Source organism: Filicampus tigris, chromosome 3, assembly GCF_054856515.1.
Source record: "Filicampus tigris isolate MCC_2025a chromosome 3, RoL_Ftig_1.0, whole genome shotgun sequence".
Lineage (NCBI taxonomy): Eukaryota > Metazoa > Chordata > Actinopteri > Syngnathiformes > Syngnathidae > Filicampus > Filicampus tigris.
The window spans coordinates 7,276,166-7,294,710 of NC_141219.1; the positions used below are offsets into that span (position 1 = coordinate 7,276,166).

At 42.1% G+C, this 18,545-nt stretch overlaps 1 long non-coding RNA gene across 1 annotated transcript in view; it reads right to left on the bottom strand.

Annotated features, from left to right (window-relative positions):
- Positions 1-668: 668 nt before the first annotated feature.
- Positions 669-18,545, bottom strand: part of LOC147149719 (uncharacterized) — a 29,002-nt gene continuing 11,125 nt past the window's right edge. Inside the window, exon 3 of the long non-coding RNA XR_015086300.1 lies at positions 669-785. This is a non-coding gene — a long non-coding RNA (uncharacterized LOC147149719). The remainder of the gene's footprint in view (positions 786-18,545) is intronic.

The following is an 18,545-nucleotide window of genomic DNA, read 5'->3' on the forward strand; positions in this document are numbered from 1 at the left end:
TCTCCAGAGTACAGACACTTATTAATTTACCTGCTATTCTGTTGTACAAAGTTGGGGACGCTCCGCTTTAACGCCTTTCTAGCCAAACTTCTGTGAAAAGTGTACTTGATCAACAAGCACTTACAGTAATTCCGGTGCTTTACCATTACGTGTCAATCTTAGGTTAGCTTAACAATTAGCATGGCTTCTTCGTCTTTCCTCAGCATCCCTTCGCCAGAAGGATTCTTGTCAGAGGTGTACCGTTAGCTTAATCACCGCCACCGAGCAGATTGTTACTGACTTAAGAGCGACCCCGCAACGTTTTTTAGCCGGACTGGTAGCCAGCCAAATCTCGTTGCTTGCTAGCTGGTGAGGCATAAGTAACACATCGAATTTGCCTGGACCTCCGACTACCCACGGTAGGTGATGTTAGCCACATGTGTGCGTCCAGCTCCGGGAAGCAATTTGGGACCATCTCAGTGTTTGATTATCCATTTTGTTATTCATTGTGTATTGATGAGGCGCAAAATGCTAATTTTCAAGTCAAACTTTGATGTTAAACTAAAACCAAAAAAATGGTTTCGGAGACTGAAAACATCATTATTTATTTATTTTTCTTCATGTCAAAGGCGAAACGCAGGCCTGCATTACAATGAGCTTCATAACACGTCTTTCGTCATCATCCATCTGCTAAGTGTGTGTATTGACGGAGGACAGAGATGCCATGTTCGTCCCACAGTCTCCATCTCAGTGTGATGCTGTTCCATTTGTGCTGATCTTCCCCAAAAAGCCAATTGAGCCTGTGTCTGAGAAGGAACGGTCAGGAAGGGAGATCATGTCAGATCATGACAGACCCACCACAGCACAGAGACCTCCCTGCTGATGAGCAAACATGACTACAAATGGCAGAGCCCGCCGGACAATCACTTGGTGAATGGAGGCTAATTAGCTGGAGGCTAATGCCAGTTTACTAACACCTGTATTAGCGTGCTTGCTCGGCAGGGAGTCGGAGATGGCCAATAAGCGCTAATCCCTCATAAACCCAAAGTACTCCGCCTTCGAGCTGACATTAGCATATCCTCCCGGTTGAGATAGCTGTTGCTGAAGCAAATGTGGAGAGATATTATACTGTACACGTTGTTTAAGAACTCTTCCATTATTTGTTTACCTTTAGACACCCTTATACAGATTTCATTCATTTGTCTATTTGAAACAACATCATCCTCAAGTACATGAAATGCACCTGCACAAGTTAATGAGAGATCTGTATCCAAATCAATACAAATTGATGAGTTTTAATTTATGACTTAATTTAATATGAGAACCATGGCACGGTGTACACCGATACTAAGTAAAAAAAACAATAATAAACATTTCCCAAGTGCTGTTGGTGTCACTGTTTGTATCAGTAGCAAGCAAAAAAAAATACACCGTTGCTAGTTTTTTGAAGATCTAGATGACAGGTCAAACTCAAGGCCCGGGGGCCAGATCCAGCCCCCGACATCATTTTATATGGCCCGCAAAGTCAAATCCTGTGTGTTGACTTGACATGTTTCTTTCAAATTATCGTCATTTTTAACACTACATATGAGATATTGCAAACATTCGTGACCAAACCCTCCTTTAAAATAACTCGAAAAATAGTTGAACAAACAATTTACTGGCTTCGGATTTCAAAACTAGCTACGCATCAATTTGTTGTGTGTATGTGATAATATAAAGCCATCATACATTTCCATGGGTTCGCAGTCGTAACGGCCCTCCGAGGGACACCACAACTATGATGTGGCCCGCGACGAAAATGAGTTTGACACCCAGAACCACAGGACTAGCATGCTACACCACGCAAAAAGGCTCAAGGCTACTTCTGTACATGCACCGTGAGTCTCACTTCTGTGCTACTCTCGCATTCCCATTCCCTCCGAAGGCACTGCCTGGGTGGTGTGGAGATTACACGTTCCCTGTGTGTGTGTATCAAGAAGAGTGCAAGGCCAATGTGTGTGTTAGGGATTAGCGAGCTTTAGCATTATCACCAGGACTGGACTGGCTACATTCCCTTGCTCCGCCAATAATTTGAAGGGAGGAGAAAGCGGCTGGTCCATTAGCTCACAGAGTCTGTTTGCTCAGGCGCTAGCCCTCTCTGATCCGCTAATTTCTCCTCCTGATTCCAAGAGGATCTCTGGGCTTTTGTGACTGAGGGATGGCGAGATAAAGGATGCGAGTGAGGGGCACATTGATTCGGAGATCACAGTCCTTGGAACATTCTTGCACACTTACCAAACTAATCAGTGTGTGTAAACAGAGGGAGACTTGTTAAGGGCTGCTGGTTGAAAAGTGCGGGGCACTGGGGTTGATTAGGAGGAGATTTTCACGGACCACACTTGGTGTCTGCAGACGCACTGAGCACTTGTTACACGTTGCACTCGTGAATGGAGAATATGGTGGCTACGCATAATGCGTAAGGTATTGATTTCAGACGAGGAAAATGTAAAAAGATTATTTTGAAGTAAATGTGTTTTGCTAGTATGAAGGAGTGGGACACTTGCGTCTAGTGGAGGCTAATTTTGTGCCCAACTGGGAGCCCCCAGCTATGATTCACCACAAACGGTAACATTTCTACTCGTTTGATGGTTGGTCTGCGTACGAGCAGCAATTGTCTCGCGCTTAAAACAAGCAGCATGACGTTTATTTTATTTGACCTCTTTTTCGTTCATCATTCGCTCATTCATTATTTATTTTATGATTAAAATGGATTTAGTTTATTTTAATTTGTATATTTCATTTATTTATTCATTTAATTCTTGTTATTATAATTATGATTTATTATTTTATTGATGTTTTTTTTTTTTAGTTTTTTTTTTTTTATGTGATGTGTGTATGTACTGTATACCTCAAAGCTCATTTGTTCGTTTACTATATGGAACCTGTTTTTTTTTTTAATATGTCGGTCTAACCAAGAGGTCTGTGTGTTCAGGGGTGGGTTTTTCAGTTATTGGATGTGTCACAGAATTTTTTCTGCTTTGTTGGGAGGAAATCTACTAATGTTGCTGTACAACGGTGTAACTATTTGAACTTTTTGTCAACAAGAGTTGTTTACAAAAAAATTCATGTGTTTTGAGCCAGACATATTCATCTATCAAGACATTTTCAAGGATATCCAGTTCTTTCTGTGACTTCTCGTCACTCTGTAAAGTATTCATTCGGAAACGCTGAAGCTCAGGTTCTGACCAGAACAAAGAGATCAGAATAGAATACTCCAGTCCGAAAGGCTCACAATCAGCTGGAGAATCAATTTCAAAATTCTGCTTCCGGTAGATAAATAGCTGGATGGCGTAGGTCCTGATTACATGAGAGAAATTCTTACGGAATATTAACCTAGTAGGACTCTGATGTCTGCAGACTCCGGTCAGTTAGTGGAACCCAGAGTTCAAAGCAAACATGGTGAAGCAGCATTTAGCTGTTATGCTGCACGCAAATGGAATAAGCTGTCAATAGAAGTGAAATGCTTTGAAATAACTAGTTTTGCAATCAAAAGCCAGTAAATAGTTTGTGCAATTTTCCAATTTATTTCAAAGGAGGGATTGGTAACAAATGTTTGCAAAATATCATATTTAGTGATACGAGTGAAGACAATTTGAAAAAAAAAAAACATGTCAAGTCAACACACATGATTTGACTTCACGGGCCACATAAAATGATGTCACGGGCCGGACCTTGAGTTTGACATGTGCTGTAGAAGTTGTCAAAGTTCATAATCAAACTATAGCAGTAAAATAACACAACGGCCATTATACACTACATGCTGAAATGCCATTCGGTATTAAATGCAACATCACCTTGGACAACAGGAAGGCAAATGTAAAATCTGTTCCCCCAAAGGGGGGTTTGTATTATAATAAGCCATCAATCATCAGATCTTAAGCCGCACCCCAAAGGAAAACTCTTCTTTAAGCACTCGGTGACTCAATGACGTCCTTATTTTAAGTGGACATCAGATCAGATGTCACTATTAATTCCCCATAGCCAGGACCTCTTCTAATACCCCTCACAGCCAATTAGGGAACATAATGGGAGCAAAGATACAATGACAGAGCACAGGAGTTAAGAGGAGCTACACATGCGACCCTGCTCGTTGTCAGTGGGGACAGGAGGGTTAGGTTGCAAATCAGTCCACGTACATGAGACTCTACTGGGGATTCCTGTCCAGCTCGGCCTGAATGTGCAGCTTATGATCCAGTAATGACTGCTTTGGTGCTGATCTGAGCGGCACCTGGGGGAATTTTGTGTCAGGGAACCTCGGACTAAAAGGCGCTTTGATAGGCAAAGTGGCTTGGTGCTGGCTACATGGAGGAACAGGTTCGAGCTTAATGGGATATGGCAGCGCTGACTTGTAGACAAGCACTTGGCTAAAACTCTCACTTCAACAAACGACACACGCAAAAAAAAACCCCTACTTTTATACATAGAGTAGATAATATTACGGAGTGGAACATTATCATTAAAATGCCTAAATGGTGTATAGTTCAAAGTAAACACGGTGAAGCAGCATTTAGCTGTTATGCTGCACACAAATGAAGTGAAGTCAGGCCCAAGAGTAAATGCTTTAAAATCAAGGTTAAAAACTACGCATTTCCCCTCCCGTACCTTTGACTAAGGTCTTTTTAAGCATTTAAAAAAAATGTATTCCCCAAATCTTGTTCTTGCACTGTACATTATTTTCGTAATTTTACGAAGCTACTTTTTATTTCTTTACAATTCTTTTAAATGTCTTTAACTCTTGTTTGTAAAGGCTTTGAAATGTACTTTCAATTATGTGAAGCACATTGAGTTACCTTGTGTATGAAATGTGCTATATACAGTAAATAAACCTGCCATGGCTCGCCTATATGAATAGGCGAGAACTTCAACAAAGCTAAACATGCCATATTTTTAAAGGCGGTTGATAAGGAATTGCAATTTCTAACAATATAACAAGCAGCGGTAAAACAAAATCAATAAAAACTAAAAATGACTGCATTTTCCCTTATATAAAATTCGACTAAAATCTGAGAATATAGGCGGAAATTAGTTGGCAAATCAGCAAATACACTACCCTAAACACAAGTTGACTAATTCTAAAAAAAAAAGTTAAAAAGTGCTTCAGTTGATTCTCCTTATTTGAAGACGCAATAGTCAAGTAGTCACATCTGTCTGCCCCTGTTAAGACTGAGCCGAATGATGGAGAATTGGACGATGATCATCTCTCATTGCTCTTTATTGATTGTTATAATCCTATAAAGGGGACACCAGCGCTGTCAGTCCGTGTGTGTGTGTGTGCGCATACATGTGTAAAGAGGGGCGTTGCGGCTGAGTTACGGGGGTTTATTCCGTCTGCTGGTCTTGTCAGCGAAGGGCTGGTTGTGTGGCGAAGAATGATGAAGGCAGGTGGTGTGACTAAAGCGAGAACAGGACCAAATTGGGCGGATGCAAGTCTTTAGCATTGGGAGGAGGAGATGGGCCAGGGGTGTCAGCAGTCGACGGGGCCGCTGGCAAACAGCGCCGCGCACCACACCCACCCAACTGTTCCTCTTTCAGCACCCTTCTGCCCGTTTCTCCCTCTCTCCTTCGCTCTCTCCATGCCCCGGCTTTAGTTCTTTCCTCTCCTCCTCTTTTCTTCTCCAAATGCATTATTAACAAAACGGTTTACAAACCCTGGCTGGTACATTATCCACGACCGCCTCCTGTGAGATTGATTTAGGCAAATGGATTCAGAAAGGGAAGAAGAGAGGGGAGGGGGGGGGGGTTGCCCGCGTGGAAAGGGATGGAAAAGGGGAAAGCCAAAAGGGGTGTGTGGCGGCTTTACAAATCCACCACATGGGCCACGTTGAATATTCCTTTTCACTTGCATTTTGAGCAGCCATACATTAAACGCTCATTATACAGCCTTTATGTGTAAGAGGAGCCTCCGTCCGTGGGAGGGCAAAGCGGCTAAAGATGCACTATGATCTCCTTGCATATGCATGCATGGAGCGTCTTTACAGGCTTTCAGATCTGTATGCGATCATCGTGACGGAGGGACTTTCAGAAGGGCTTGCAGCAACGCTCACCGCCCTTGACTTTGCAGCCGAGAAAACCGACGTCATGTTATAAGCAGGAGAGTTGTCAGTTTGCGCTACGTTTCGGTGGTTTAAAAGTAGGGATGGACCGATTATTGGCAGGGCCGATTACCGGCGTCGATATTCAGTATTTTGACGATTATCTGTATCGTCCTTTTAACCTAGTAGGACTGATGGCTGATAGTAAATCAATTTAAAACAGTGTAAACTTCAAAGAAGTATTTATTTAAATTTTCAATGAACTTTATAAAATATTCTACTAACCCTGGGAACACTATGCACCTTTTGTTTTTATCTGAAGTCAATATAACACAATATCTCTTTTTGCTAGAATTTTACAACAAAGATGGCCACAGTGACAAACATTAATAATAATGACTTAAAAAAACAAAAAAACAACATTATGCAAATATGAAAAAATGTTCAATAAACATATGGTCAAAGATGATTAAACATAGTTCAAAGTTTTTATTTTTATTTTGACACCAATATTTCACCTTTTTAGCTAAAATAAATATCGGCCGCTAATATCGGTTATCGGCCTCCTTGCTACTAATAATCGGTATCGGCCTTGAAAAAAAACATATCGGTCCATCTCTATTAAAAAGTACAGAAGTATCAGTAAGTAGCCGTAAACTTGCTAGCAAAGAGAGCAACTTCTTCAATAACGAAACAAAACAAAACAAAAAAAAACCCCGCAGTGTTGAAAATCACATTTCATTTGACCTTTTAACGATATTATTTTCAACACCACTTTCACAACACTCTCCCTTTTCCACGACAATACAATCATTTTCTAGAGGTGTGTGTGTGTGTGTGCGTGTGTGTGTGCAAGGGGAGGGAGCAAAGGTTGACCTGGGCATCCCATCATGATAAATCACTGCTTAATGAGGAGTCTATTGTGTCTTCACATATTGTGTCGCCCTCCGCGGCCTCCCCTCCGCCGCCGCCTCCTCCTTGCGTCCCTTCGAGCGCTACCTTTGGGTTGTTAAGCTGACACAGATAATGAACTGGCCGCTTTGAACTGTCCTCACAATATTGACTGGTTGCACACAGCAGATGTCTCCCTGGCAGAAAGCAACTGGTAAAAGCACATTAGGTTAACAAAGAGAGCTTTGCTTTGGAGGGGTGGGGAGTTGAGAGGAGGTGTCAATGGGTTCGTGTGGGTGTGTTGCGAGGGACGGTAGGGGGGCAGAGGGCAAGCTTCAGAGTTGACAGATCTGGGGGATTATATCGAAACAACACATTTGCCAATTATGTGACGGAGAAGTGACAAAGAGTGGGCACGTTTTCAATGGGAATATCGGCGCTTTCATGGTGTTATGAATGTGCGCGGATTTTCATTTGTCTATATTATACATAGAATTGCATTCGAAAATGAAACTAGAGTTTTGAATTTTCAGAAAGCGCACAAGTTTTAGCAGAGGGACAGTATTTGGTCATTTTTTTAGTAGGTATTTAAATTGAAGGCCGCACGCAGTAGTAGAATCACAGCTGAAAATGAAGCAATATCATTATAAAGTAGACTGCATGTAACTGAGAAATATCAATATTAATAGAATATCAAAAACGCTTGTTAACGTTTTGGTTTCCTCAACTTGCCAACTTGATTTCTGATGTGATTTTGTTTGTTTGTATAGGAGTGCCATTAAAAAGAGTTAAGAAATAAACTGTGTTCCTTCCTTTTGATCAATGCTCCGTAATTGTACAGTCTTTCATTTCATATCAGTATGATGAAGTCATGCCGGAATGGGCAACTGGTGATAACCATTCAATATATGTTTTTTCACACAATCAAGGGGAAACTGGGAGGGATCCCAGAAAAAAAAAAATCCAAACTATGAAAAAATAGTGAAGAGAAAAAAAAAAAAAAAGTGAATATGCAGGGTGCCATTGTAGCTTTAAGATGTAATATCGACAATCACCTCTAGACGGCAGACATGTCTTAGTTGCGCTTACACTGAGTGTTGTACTGCCCTATACTACAACGTGAGTAGGCCTAATATTTTTGGGGCAGTTATGTAAGAATAAACAAATAACATTTTAGTGATTTTATTTTTGTAAAAAAAAAAAAAAATGCACAAAATGAGTTCTTGCACTTAATATTGGTTTCTTGTTCAGTCGTTTTGTGCCGGCCTTGAATGGTCATTTTGGCGCAAGAGACCCTTTGCACCGGAAAAAATAAATAAATACTGTACGTGGTTATTTTGTTGCTGTTTGCTTCAGACACCTTGTTGTTAGGTTACGATAGTGGATTTTTTCTAAACACGTTGAAAAATAAATGATCAAAAATAAAGTATATTAAGAGCATGTATATTGCGCGTATTTTGCCCATATTTAAAATAGCATTTTTGTCATACGTCTGGGTTAACACGTGTGTGTGGTCCTGTGTGACTCTCCAGTCGCGCTAATGAAAAAAAATGTGGCACCCTCCAGCATTTAAGTTGCCCGTTCCTGCATTAAACTATGTTCCATAAAAAAAAAAAAAAAAGTGTCTATCAAAACAGACATGGCTTCCTTATTGTATTAGTTGCAATGTTTCAAGCTCAACCACAAAATCATTTAAGTGTGTATTTCACGTCATCCGTTGTCTGAATTACAATTTAAATTCAGGACCAATATGTTTATTCTCTTTGCCCACATGAATACACAAAAATGCTCCCATTCATTTTCACTTTCATTTGGATGAGGGTGGGTGCAACGTGGTCTGCGAGGCGACAAGTTTCTTTCTGCCAGAGGGACGGCTGTCTAATGGGTCAATAATAAGCCGTGACTAAACGTCCCCCCGAGGGGCAGCTTGGCCAGACATACGCTTGCAGAAAGCAGCAGAAAGGTATGAAGCACCAACACTGATTACCATATAATTGCAGCCATTGTATTTGACATGGAGAATTAGTAGCCCGCTAGGTGGCTAACTGGCCTTTTAGTCTGCCTCTGACGGGACAAAAACACACAGACGTACACGATTCTTACGAATTGGTCATATGAAGCACTGAAATGCACAAAGTAATCCGAACGTAAAACGTTTTGACGCAGAAGCGTCGCATCTCCAAAACGTGGGCAGTTTTGATGCCTAATTTAAAGAATAATTGGAGAATGTTTCATCAAAGGGTATCCGATGTTTTTTGTACAGCAAAAAAGTATATCGCCATACATGACTGCCCTGAAAAAGCTTCAAGCTAATGAATTGAAAGTCTCTCAGAGTAACTTAAAAGTCACAAGCCTTTGACAGCGGTTTCTATTGAATCAAGACGGACGTTCAATGTAGAGGACCCGTTTAACCATAATCTGCCACGGTCAATTCAACCCTCGTCTTCCCTTCCACTTTGAAAACGTGCTGCCTGTGGTTGTGAGGTTGCGAGCTCTCGCCACAAGAAGTGACTCCTCGTCCTCTCGGTTTTGAAGGATTGGAACAATTTGATTTGGTTTGCGGTGGCACAGAGCTTGTAAAGTCGAACAAGACCCGCCGTCGCCGCCGCCGCCGAGTCCCTTCACCCAACGTGTGGCTAAACGATCACTTCCCCTGCGTGCCTCACATCGCAACAAATCTCCTTTCATGATCACTTTTCACTCTTTGGGCTTTCTTGCCTGACTGGCTCTTTTCTAAACAGAGAGAGGAGAATCCGAGCAAGAATTTCTTTTCCTCTTCGGGGTTTTTGTGTGATGATGGCTGAGTGAGCGTCCATTATAGAGGGCCCAGACCACCACTGGATGACCCCGCTTGGAGTGACAAAACCCAATTGGTCACGGCCGCCAGCAGCTAATGGGCCAGAGAGGAATAGCCCTGGGTGGGTAATGACTGTATTCTCCGCTTTTCTCTTTTCGCCCTTCTGTTGCCCTCGTACCCCCGCCGTACCCCTACGGCCACCAGCCCGTGCTCCGCCTGTACCTCTTTGCATCCACCCCGCATGCCTCCCCGGCCTTAGTGTCATTTACACTGCATGTTCACAAGGCTATTTGTCACAGCGTCTGAGTGGCCCACTCGACAACAGATGCCGCGGACAGATCAGACGGAGGCAATCACAGGACCATATGCTTCAATGAGTCATGGCCCTGCACAGTACTGTCTCGGCCAACGGGAATTAGGACCTCACTTCAGCTCAACTAAACTGTCGCCTGAATGGGAGCGCGGGGGGGGGGGTTCTTACTGTATGTTTGCAGAGGAGCGACACGGCCGTGCGAGTGTTGTATCATGACAAATCCTGATCAATGTTTGTCACTCTTTCTTACAAAGTTAACTCATTCACTGTCAGGCATTTTCAGACCCTCTTTAATCCTAACGTTGGGAAAAAAATTGGAAAAGAATATAAATGTATTCCTGGGATTGAATGGCTGCACTAGGAAAAGACAAATACATTTGTCAATGGCAGTGAATGGGTTAATATTAAGTATATTAGTATAATCAAGCAGAGTTTCCCAATATGTTGTATATTTTACTTTAAAAAAATGTCACGACACATCAAAAAGAAAAATGTCACAAGACAATGTACTAGAACAAATGATGATCTTATCTGAATTTCATAGTTTGGCTGGTCCTGCGACTTCTACTCAGGTGCAACTTGTATTTATTAAAATCCAAGTTCAGGCTGACACTGCTTTCCTTCAAGTGGAAGTCAACGCAAACATATTTTTGATGTTATATGTTCTATGCAAGCCCACTAATTGAAACAGGTCAATCTGATAAATATTGCGTTTGTGGAATAAGTGTTAATCCACTTGTTTTTAGCCATCTCTGGGAGCAGCCATTTTGTCTTCTGTCGACTGAAAATGACATCACAACTGCTCAAAACGACCAATCACGGCTCAGATTCAGAAAACAGGTCAGCCGTGATTGGTCGTTGGGAGCAGTTATGATGCCATTTTCAGTCGACAGAAGGCAAAATGGCCGCCCCCACGATGGCTAAAAACAAGTGCATTTTGCTGCTTAACTTCTATTACACAAACGCAAAATTAATCAGAATGCCGTGTTTCAACTAGTGGGCCTGCTGGGAAGTTAAAACAAGGCAATTTATACAAGGCATTCTGATAAATATTGCGTTTGTGGAATAAAAGTTAATCCACCCGTTTTTAGCCATCTCAGGGGGCGGCCATTTTGTCACTTCTGTCGACTGAAAATGACATCAACGGCTGACCTGTTTTCTGAAGCCGAGCTGTGATTGGTCGTTACCTGAGCCCTGAACAGTCGTGATGTCATAGTCAGTTGACAGAAGTGACAAAATGGCCGCCCTGTGAGATAGCTAAAAAACAAGTGGATTTTGCTATATTCCATAAACACAATATTAATCAGAGTGTCCTGTTTCAACTAAAGGGCCTGCATGGAACATATATTTGGGTTGATTTCCTCTTTAACGCATTGATGGCAGTGAACTTCCACTACAAGGGAAAAAAGTTTGTCTTTTTAGTTTAAACTGGCTCTGAGAGACCATCATGAATTGAAATCAACGTTGATGAAGAGTCCCGTATTGCCAGAGCTTGTTTGGGATGGCTTGGCAGCAGATAGAAGGGGTGGATGGAGCCAAAAGCAGGAGGAGAGGAGGAGGAGGAGTTGATGGTGGGGAGGTCACAGCAGCTCTATTGAAGTCCTAAGACAACAGCGCGCAGAATGATAGACTCCTCAGGATTGTTTGTGCCTCGCGGGCCGTTCTCCCTCCTGTCTCCCTCAATGGCACCCTTAACCGCACATGAGAGACTTTCACAGGTAGCAGTGTGTGCGTGTGCACTGGAAGGGTGGAGCTCAGTGGTGGTGGGGTTGTATTTTAGAGATAAAGCCTCCTAGTCCTATGCTTGATTGCCCCGCTATAGACACTCTCTCAGTGGCTCTGAATGGCTCCCTTAGACGCCAGTGAATAAACTCTTACTCGGACGCTTCCATACATCACCCTCCACCCGGCTCCTTTGGCAGATCCTCCCCCTCCTCTCTTACTTTGAATTTTCCATAGAGTTGAGCACAAGCCTTCAAATCGTCCCCCCCCCCCCCCCCAGAAAAAAAAAAGTCCCCACATTTCTTTGCGAGTACTTTTGAGAAACCTTTTCATTGTCGTGAATTCATGACCCACAAACGCACAGTGAACAATTCCATATTGTCTCAGTAGTGTTGGGTTAAAAAAGGACCGATCGATCCACTACTTGGGTCAAGCTGACACAACTTTCTGGGTTGTTTTGCAGAAAACAACCCCAAAAATTGCAAAAAGAACAACGCAAGAAGGTGGGTCAAATTGACCCAAGTAGTGGATTGGTCCGTTTTTGACCCCAAATTGTGTTATTTTTAACGCAACTGTTTTTAGAGTGTAAAACGGTAGATTTTACGATTCCTAAGATTCATATGAAATATCTTGTCAATCTCATGAACTGTTAATTTCTTATGGTTACCAATTGTTCATTCATTGTGTTGTCATATTTTGATTGTTAAATAAAACCCTTGCTTCAGTTCCCTGGGAAGAACCTGAAAAAAACAACTCCGCAAAGTTAGAAAGTTGCTCCTCAAATAAAGTCAATGATTCGCAAAATTGCTCCAAACAATGAAAAAAAAAAAAGCCTTGTACCGTATATCCTCACCATGCACACAATATTCGTGGTATGGGCTGCTTTGCTTTGAGCTAACGCATCCAGTAGTTTCAAAATTCCAAACTGAAATATAGGACTCAACTTTGTGCATTTACAAAGTTTGACAGTGGACAGGGACAGGAAAAAAAAAAGCAGTCAGTCAGTTTACTTCCTTCTTGTTGACATCTGAAAGAGATGCTGAGAAGGCACTACTTTTCTGACAAGCTAACCATTAGCCTACATGTCTAAAGGCCTTCCTTTGCAATGCTCTGACCACTGTCAGCAGTTTCCTGATCTATTTAACAACTCTTGGCTCAAAAGGATCAGACTGATCAGCGGCGAGAAAGTCATTAGGGCCCTCGATAATTAGTGCTTCAGACACACCATTTTGGATTGCTTTCTGTTAGGACGCTTTCTGTTTCTTATGTAATTGGAGCGTAAGACAAGTTACTTTTCAAACTTTAATTAATTGACGGGGGGGGAAAAAAAACGCCCAAAAATGAATGGTATTGTTTGTTTGACTTAAAACCTTAATTACCCTCATTCTTTCCCTACAAGATGCTATGCAAACAATGCATTTCCATTCTTAAACCTTCCCCAGGACAGTCACTGCCATTCATTTACATTGTCTAGGCTTTATATGTAAAAGCAAGCGGCGAAGGTTGGTGAATGTTGCCTCCTTATGGTGCAGCCTAGTCGAAACCATTCAAATTCGGCGTGCGGAGTGGAGGTGCAAAGCTTTGCATATTCCTCAGTCCTCGGGGACCCGAGCCCAGGCTGGCCTACCTTTGTGTGGCCCTCAGCCATGTGGACCTTGGGGAGGTTTGTTGTGCTCTGATCAGGCCTCTAGTTAAACAAATGATACAAAAACAGCATTTACACCAACCTGGTTCTCCCCATCAGATTGACCTCCAAGCTGTTAGCCTTCTGCTCCTACTGGGAATGCTAATTCCTCAAGCGTTAGCATTACTCGGGCATTTACTAGCTCACATCCAGTTGATGCTACATTTCAGGAAAACACTCGCGGATGGCGGGGTATTGAGATATATATATATATATATATATATATATATATATAATTTTTTTTTATCTTGCAGTTTTTTTGAGAGAACGTAAGCCGACATCTTAGTAGTCCCCCCCCCCCCCCCCCCCCCCCCTCCAAAAGATTATTTTCTTTTTAACGGCACATTCGGGCACTTCAAAATCACCACGAAGAAAAGATCTAATAAAGGCTCCCCTAAAAAAGATAGCTTGAGCCCCTCGGACCCTCGCCCTAATCACTGTTTCAATCATCTCATGCACTTGTGAGGAACTGTGGCTAAATTAGTCTGCTTAGAAAGCCACAAGTGCCTTAATTAAAACTTCATCCTCTTTCCAAATCCTCTTCTGTTCTTAATTGTCTGCCACTCATCCGACCTCGGCCGGAGCCGCATCTCATCCGGGAGAACAGAAGGGGCGCATCGTTGACTTGCACTCCAACACTTTTACTTGATCATGGGCCTCAAAAGAAAGTCCCGGTTGGATACAATGACGGTGCAAATTAAAAGGAATGACTGTCCAAATTAAATCAAGCTAGGCGGGCCCGTACAGCTTGGCCCTCAGTCTGAGCTAAGATCGCTCCCCGCTCGCCCTCCTCCCTCTTTCTCCTCAACTCTTCAAGACGTTCTCATAAGGGAGATGTGACCGCAGAGAATGAATGGAGGTTTTCTTCGCAGACCTCCTTGAGATGCTACTTCTTGCTAATTAACTGGGCCTCTTTGTCACGTCCCGTTAAGACGGCGAACCCGGGGCGCGCTCAAAAAGCGCTTTCTGAATCGGCAAACCCTCGCCAACTGTCTTCTGCTCTCATGCCCGCTTCAATCTCCTCTTTGTCACATGTTGCAATAGTGCATGAATTGATACCGCTTTTAATTAATTAGATCATCGTGCCTCATCGATGCCATTATTTGGGCTCAGCTCTCTGCGTTCTCGCAGGGAAGCGGATGGTGATTATCGACTTTTTTTTTTGGTGTACTTTCCAGGCTTCTTTATGTGGATTTTTATATGAAAGCGGAGTAAAAACATTGGTTTCATGAAATCTATGTAAAGTGTCTGCGAATGGGAACGCAGCTGTGAGGAGCTGAGATGCTCTGGCATGTCCAAATCTCATAAATATCGCTCTAGCGGTGAATATAGTGAAATTCGATTATATGTTTACTTCACACTAGGACAGTAAGTTGCACAGCTCCATTTTTTTTTTTTTTTTTTTTCTGACCTTGACTTTCTCAGAGTGCGTGCATGATTGCAGAGGATTTATATCAAAGAGAAGCCTTGACTAACCACGCATCCTATCTTACAACAACTGGTCGCTGTAATTTATATTCCATCTGTTGCCATTTTGGACATTGTCTGTGATTTTGGACACGTCGTAAAGCTAATCGGGTTGGACTCGGCGACTGTGACCATGAGATCCGCTTCTGTCGTGAACAATTAGTCTCTGTTCATCTGTCAAGCAGAAAACTTTTGAAAGGCAAAAGGGATGGGAAAGGAAAAGTGTAGAGATGAGGAATGGATGGAATCATCAAGTTTTCTGCAAAAGGTTTAAGGTGGAAGTCAACCCAAACATTTTTTTTTTCAAGAATATGTTCTTTGCAAGCGCACTAGTTGAAACAAGGCATTCTGATAAACATTGCATTTGTGGAATAAGAGTTCATCCACCACAACCAATCACGGCTGACCTGTTTTCTGAAGCTGAGCCGTGATTGGTCGTTACCTGAGCCCTGAGTAGTTGCGATGTCATTTTCAGTCGATAAAACGACAAAATGGCCGCCCGCTGAGATGGCTAAAAAGGGGTGGATTTTGCCGCTTAACTCATATTCCACAAACGCAATATTAATCAGAATGCCGTGTTTCAACTAGAAGGCCTGCTGGGAACATATTCTTGAAAAAAAAAAGCTGTTTGGCTTGATTTTTTGGCACTTTAAAGCCAACCAAGTGGAAGCCAAGTGGCGTGGTTGCACAGATAGGTCACACTCTCGAAGCACTGCGGACAAGTGAAGTGAAGGCAAGGTGATCCTTTCATCTTCGGGCCCAATTCATATTTGACCACTTGCCATGGCGAATGACTCCCCTCAAACTTTTGAGTGAAATGTTCCCATTCTGGCGGTTGTCTTTGGAGTGGCCGCTCTCAAACCATTGTTCTCTTCTTGACCTTAAATGTCCACTCATTTTGGCCCTGCAGAGCAGAGGTCACACTGCAATCGGTGACCTTTACCCTTGCCTGCTCTGTTGAGCTTTAGCACAAGAGCAAGAGCTCTGTAGGACTCGGCAGCTAAAAATAATGTACTGAAACTATTCTGGAGTCAACGCCTCTGAGAATTGGGCAACTGTGAACGGGAGAGGATTCAAAATTCCCTGACTGTGATTTTACATAGCAGCTGTTTTGGAAGAAGAGGCCTTTCTGTATTTCTATGATAATTCTAGTGGGCTGTCTTAAACCCACATCCTGACATGTACTACATGAGTGATGGGTAGGGCTGTGCAATTCATCGAAATTCAATTACAATTATGATTATTACACTCCGCGATTACAAAATTGGCATAATCGTAAAAAATGATTATTAATATAAATTTGTATCCAACGCCCTATATTTGTTTAAACAAGGAAATCGTACTTTAATTTATACTTTTGCACTTTTCTTGAAATTTTTTTTAATTTTATGATAACAAATTTTATAAATTTGGTCTGGCCCAAAAGGAACTTACATAATTATAGTGTTTCAAAGACATTTATTTGTCGTTATATTTTTTACGTTTGAACATTTTCTTGTTTTATACCAAAAAAGAAATGACCGTTTTGAATAACCATGATTTCAATTATTACCAAAATAATCGCGAATACTATTTTTTCCATAATCGAGCAGCTCTCGTGATGGGTGCCAGAAATCGAGTATTACATTGCCCCTGATCCGTATAGAGTCATTTCTTGCCCGTCAAGTTGAAAATAGCAGAAAAAGGAGTTATCAGATGGAAGAAGAGACAATGGGCTATATGCTTGATGGTTGGTGGAACTGACAAGCCAAAAGGGGGGCGAGTTAAGACCTGTTCGAGCAGAGGGCACCTCACCTATGGCTTTTTAGAGCCTCTGTAAGGCAACGAGGGGATCAATTACAGGCCACAGTGAAAGTGAAAATCAGCGTAGGCCACTGGTCCATTATGTGACATTCAAATACGTTTTGGACTGCAGCAGGAATCAGACCTGGGGGGTCTGCTGCGTGAAAAGTCAGTCACAACGCATTACTGCTGTTTGTCTGGCTAAAGACCCTGACCATCCCGATGGTCATCATGCCTCACAGAGTTTCAACAGGTTCAATGGACCAGCTGATGGTCCACATCCGGGTTGAGCAAACCCAAAATCGCTGTGTCGGCTCTGTTGCAGGCTCCCAAAGGACCGCCGGTCACCTCTGAGACACCGCGACAAAGATTTCTCGCCCTAAAACCGCCGAGGTTAAATTGTCTCATAACGCATGCACAATACAATTCTGCCAATTACATGAGTTCTTGTTGTACAGGTCCTATTAACTCATTCACTGCCAGACATTTCCAGACCCTCTTTTACCCTAACGTTTGAAAACATTTGAAAAAATATATAAATAAGTTCCTGGGCTTGAATGGCTGGACTGTGAAAAGTAAATTCGTCAATGGCAGTGAATGAGTTAATTCCCCTTAACATCAACCCGTTCTTACCTAGTGGATGTCAACGAGTAAGCACTTAATTGCTTTATCAATAATGCCTTACTGAACGTCTGCTGGTTTTAGTGTGCAAAATTGGATAGCCCCTATCTGAGGGAAGGAGCTGGAAGAGGCGGTGACCAGGATGTGGAGAGTCCGAGAGACGTTTGCCTTGCCTTGTTGAAATTGCAATTAAAAATCACATTTGTCTAACTTCTATTTGAGTCAATAAAATTCCCTTATATAAGATGACGTCATTACTCAACTAGACATGCTGAAGAGTATGCAAAGTACTGGAGGACTGCATCAGCAATTTTGTACACATTCTGGAGAACCGTTCATGTTCTGGACTGTTATTGGTAAAGATTGAGAAAACTGGATTGTTGTACTTTTTTGGGGGGGGAGGATACTGGAACCCATTTTTTGAAGACATCTTCATGCAGCGCTTCATTTGATTGAACTCTCACACTATTTCAACTAACATTGTATAGCATCATAATATATGTTAAATGTTGACCACTCGGCATCCATTGCAGCCTGCAAATCCTGGAAGGGGGATTGCCCCATCTGCGGTCCCTTCTCAAGGTTTCTCATTATTCCCCAGATGGGGTTTTTGAGTTTTTCCTTACCCTCTTGGGGGTTAAGATCAGGGGATGTAGTTAATATGTGTCAACTGTGGGCATGTAAAGTGACTTTCTTGTGAGTAAGAGCTATATAAATAAATGTACACCCAGAAAATAGAGAAATAAAATACAATAAAATAAATAATATATAAATGTAAATAATAAAATAGACCTTTGTTTTAAAGGGATTTTCATTTTGTAAAGCCTGCTTCCTTTGTTTATATTCATTGTACTTAGCTAAAGCTATACCGCCCACAACGGATCAAACTTTGCCAAAACTTGTCTTTTTAATTATGGACTCCATTGTTGAACGGTTGTCCTGAATGGTGGGAATGATTGCCCAGCCGCGTCATCCTGCACAGAACAAAAACCAAATCCAAATGCATCCTTCTTTCCTAAATTCCCATTATATCACGCTTTTTTATGAAGAGAACTTATCATTCGCCATAACGTGCTGTTGATCCATAACTGTCAAAATACTAAATGGTAAGTTACTTGAGTCGGTTAAATGCCTATTCATGACCGCATAGATGCTGCAGTTGCCCTGCACACGTCTTGTATTTGTTCCAAGCCCCAAATAGAGTGGTGCAGGTTC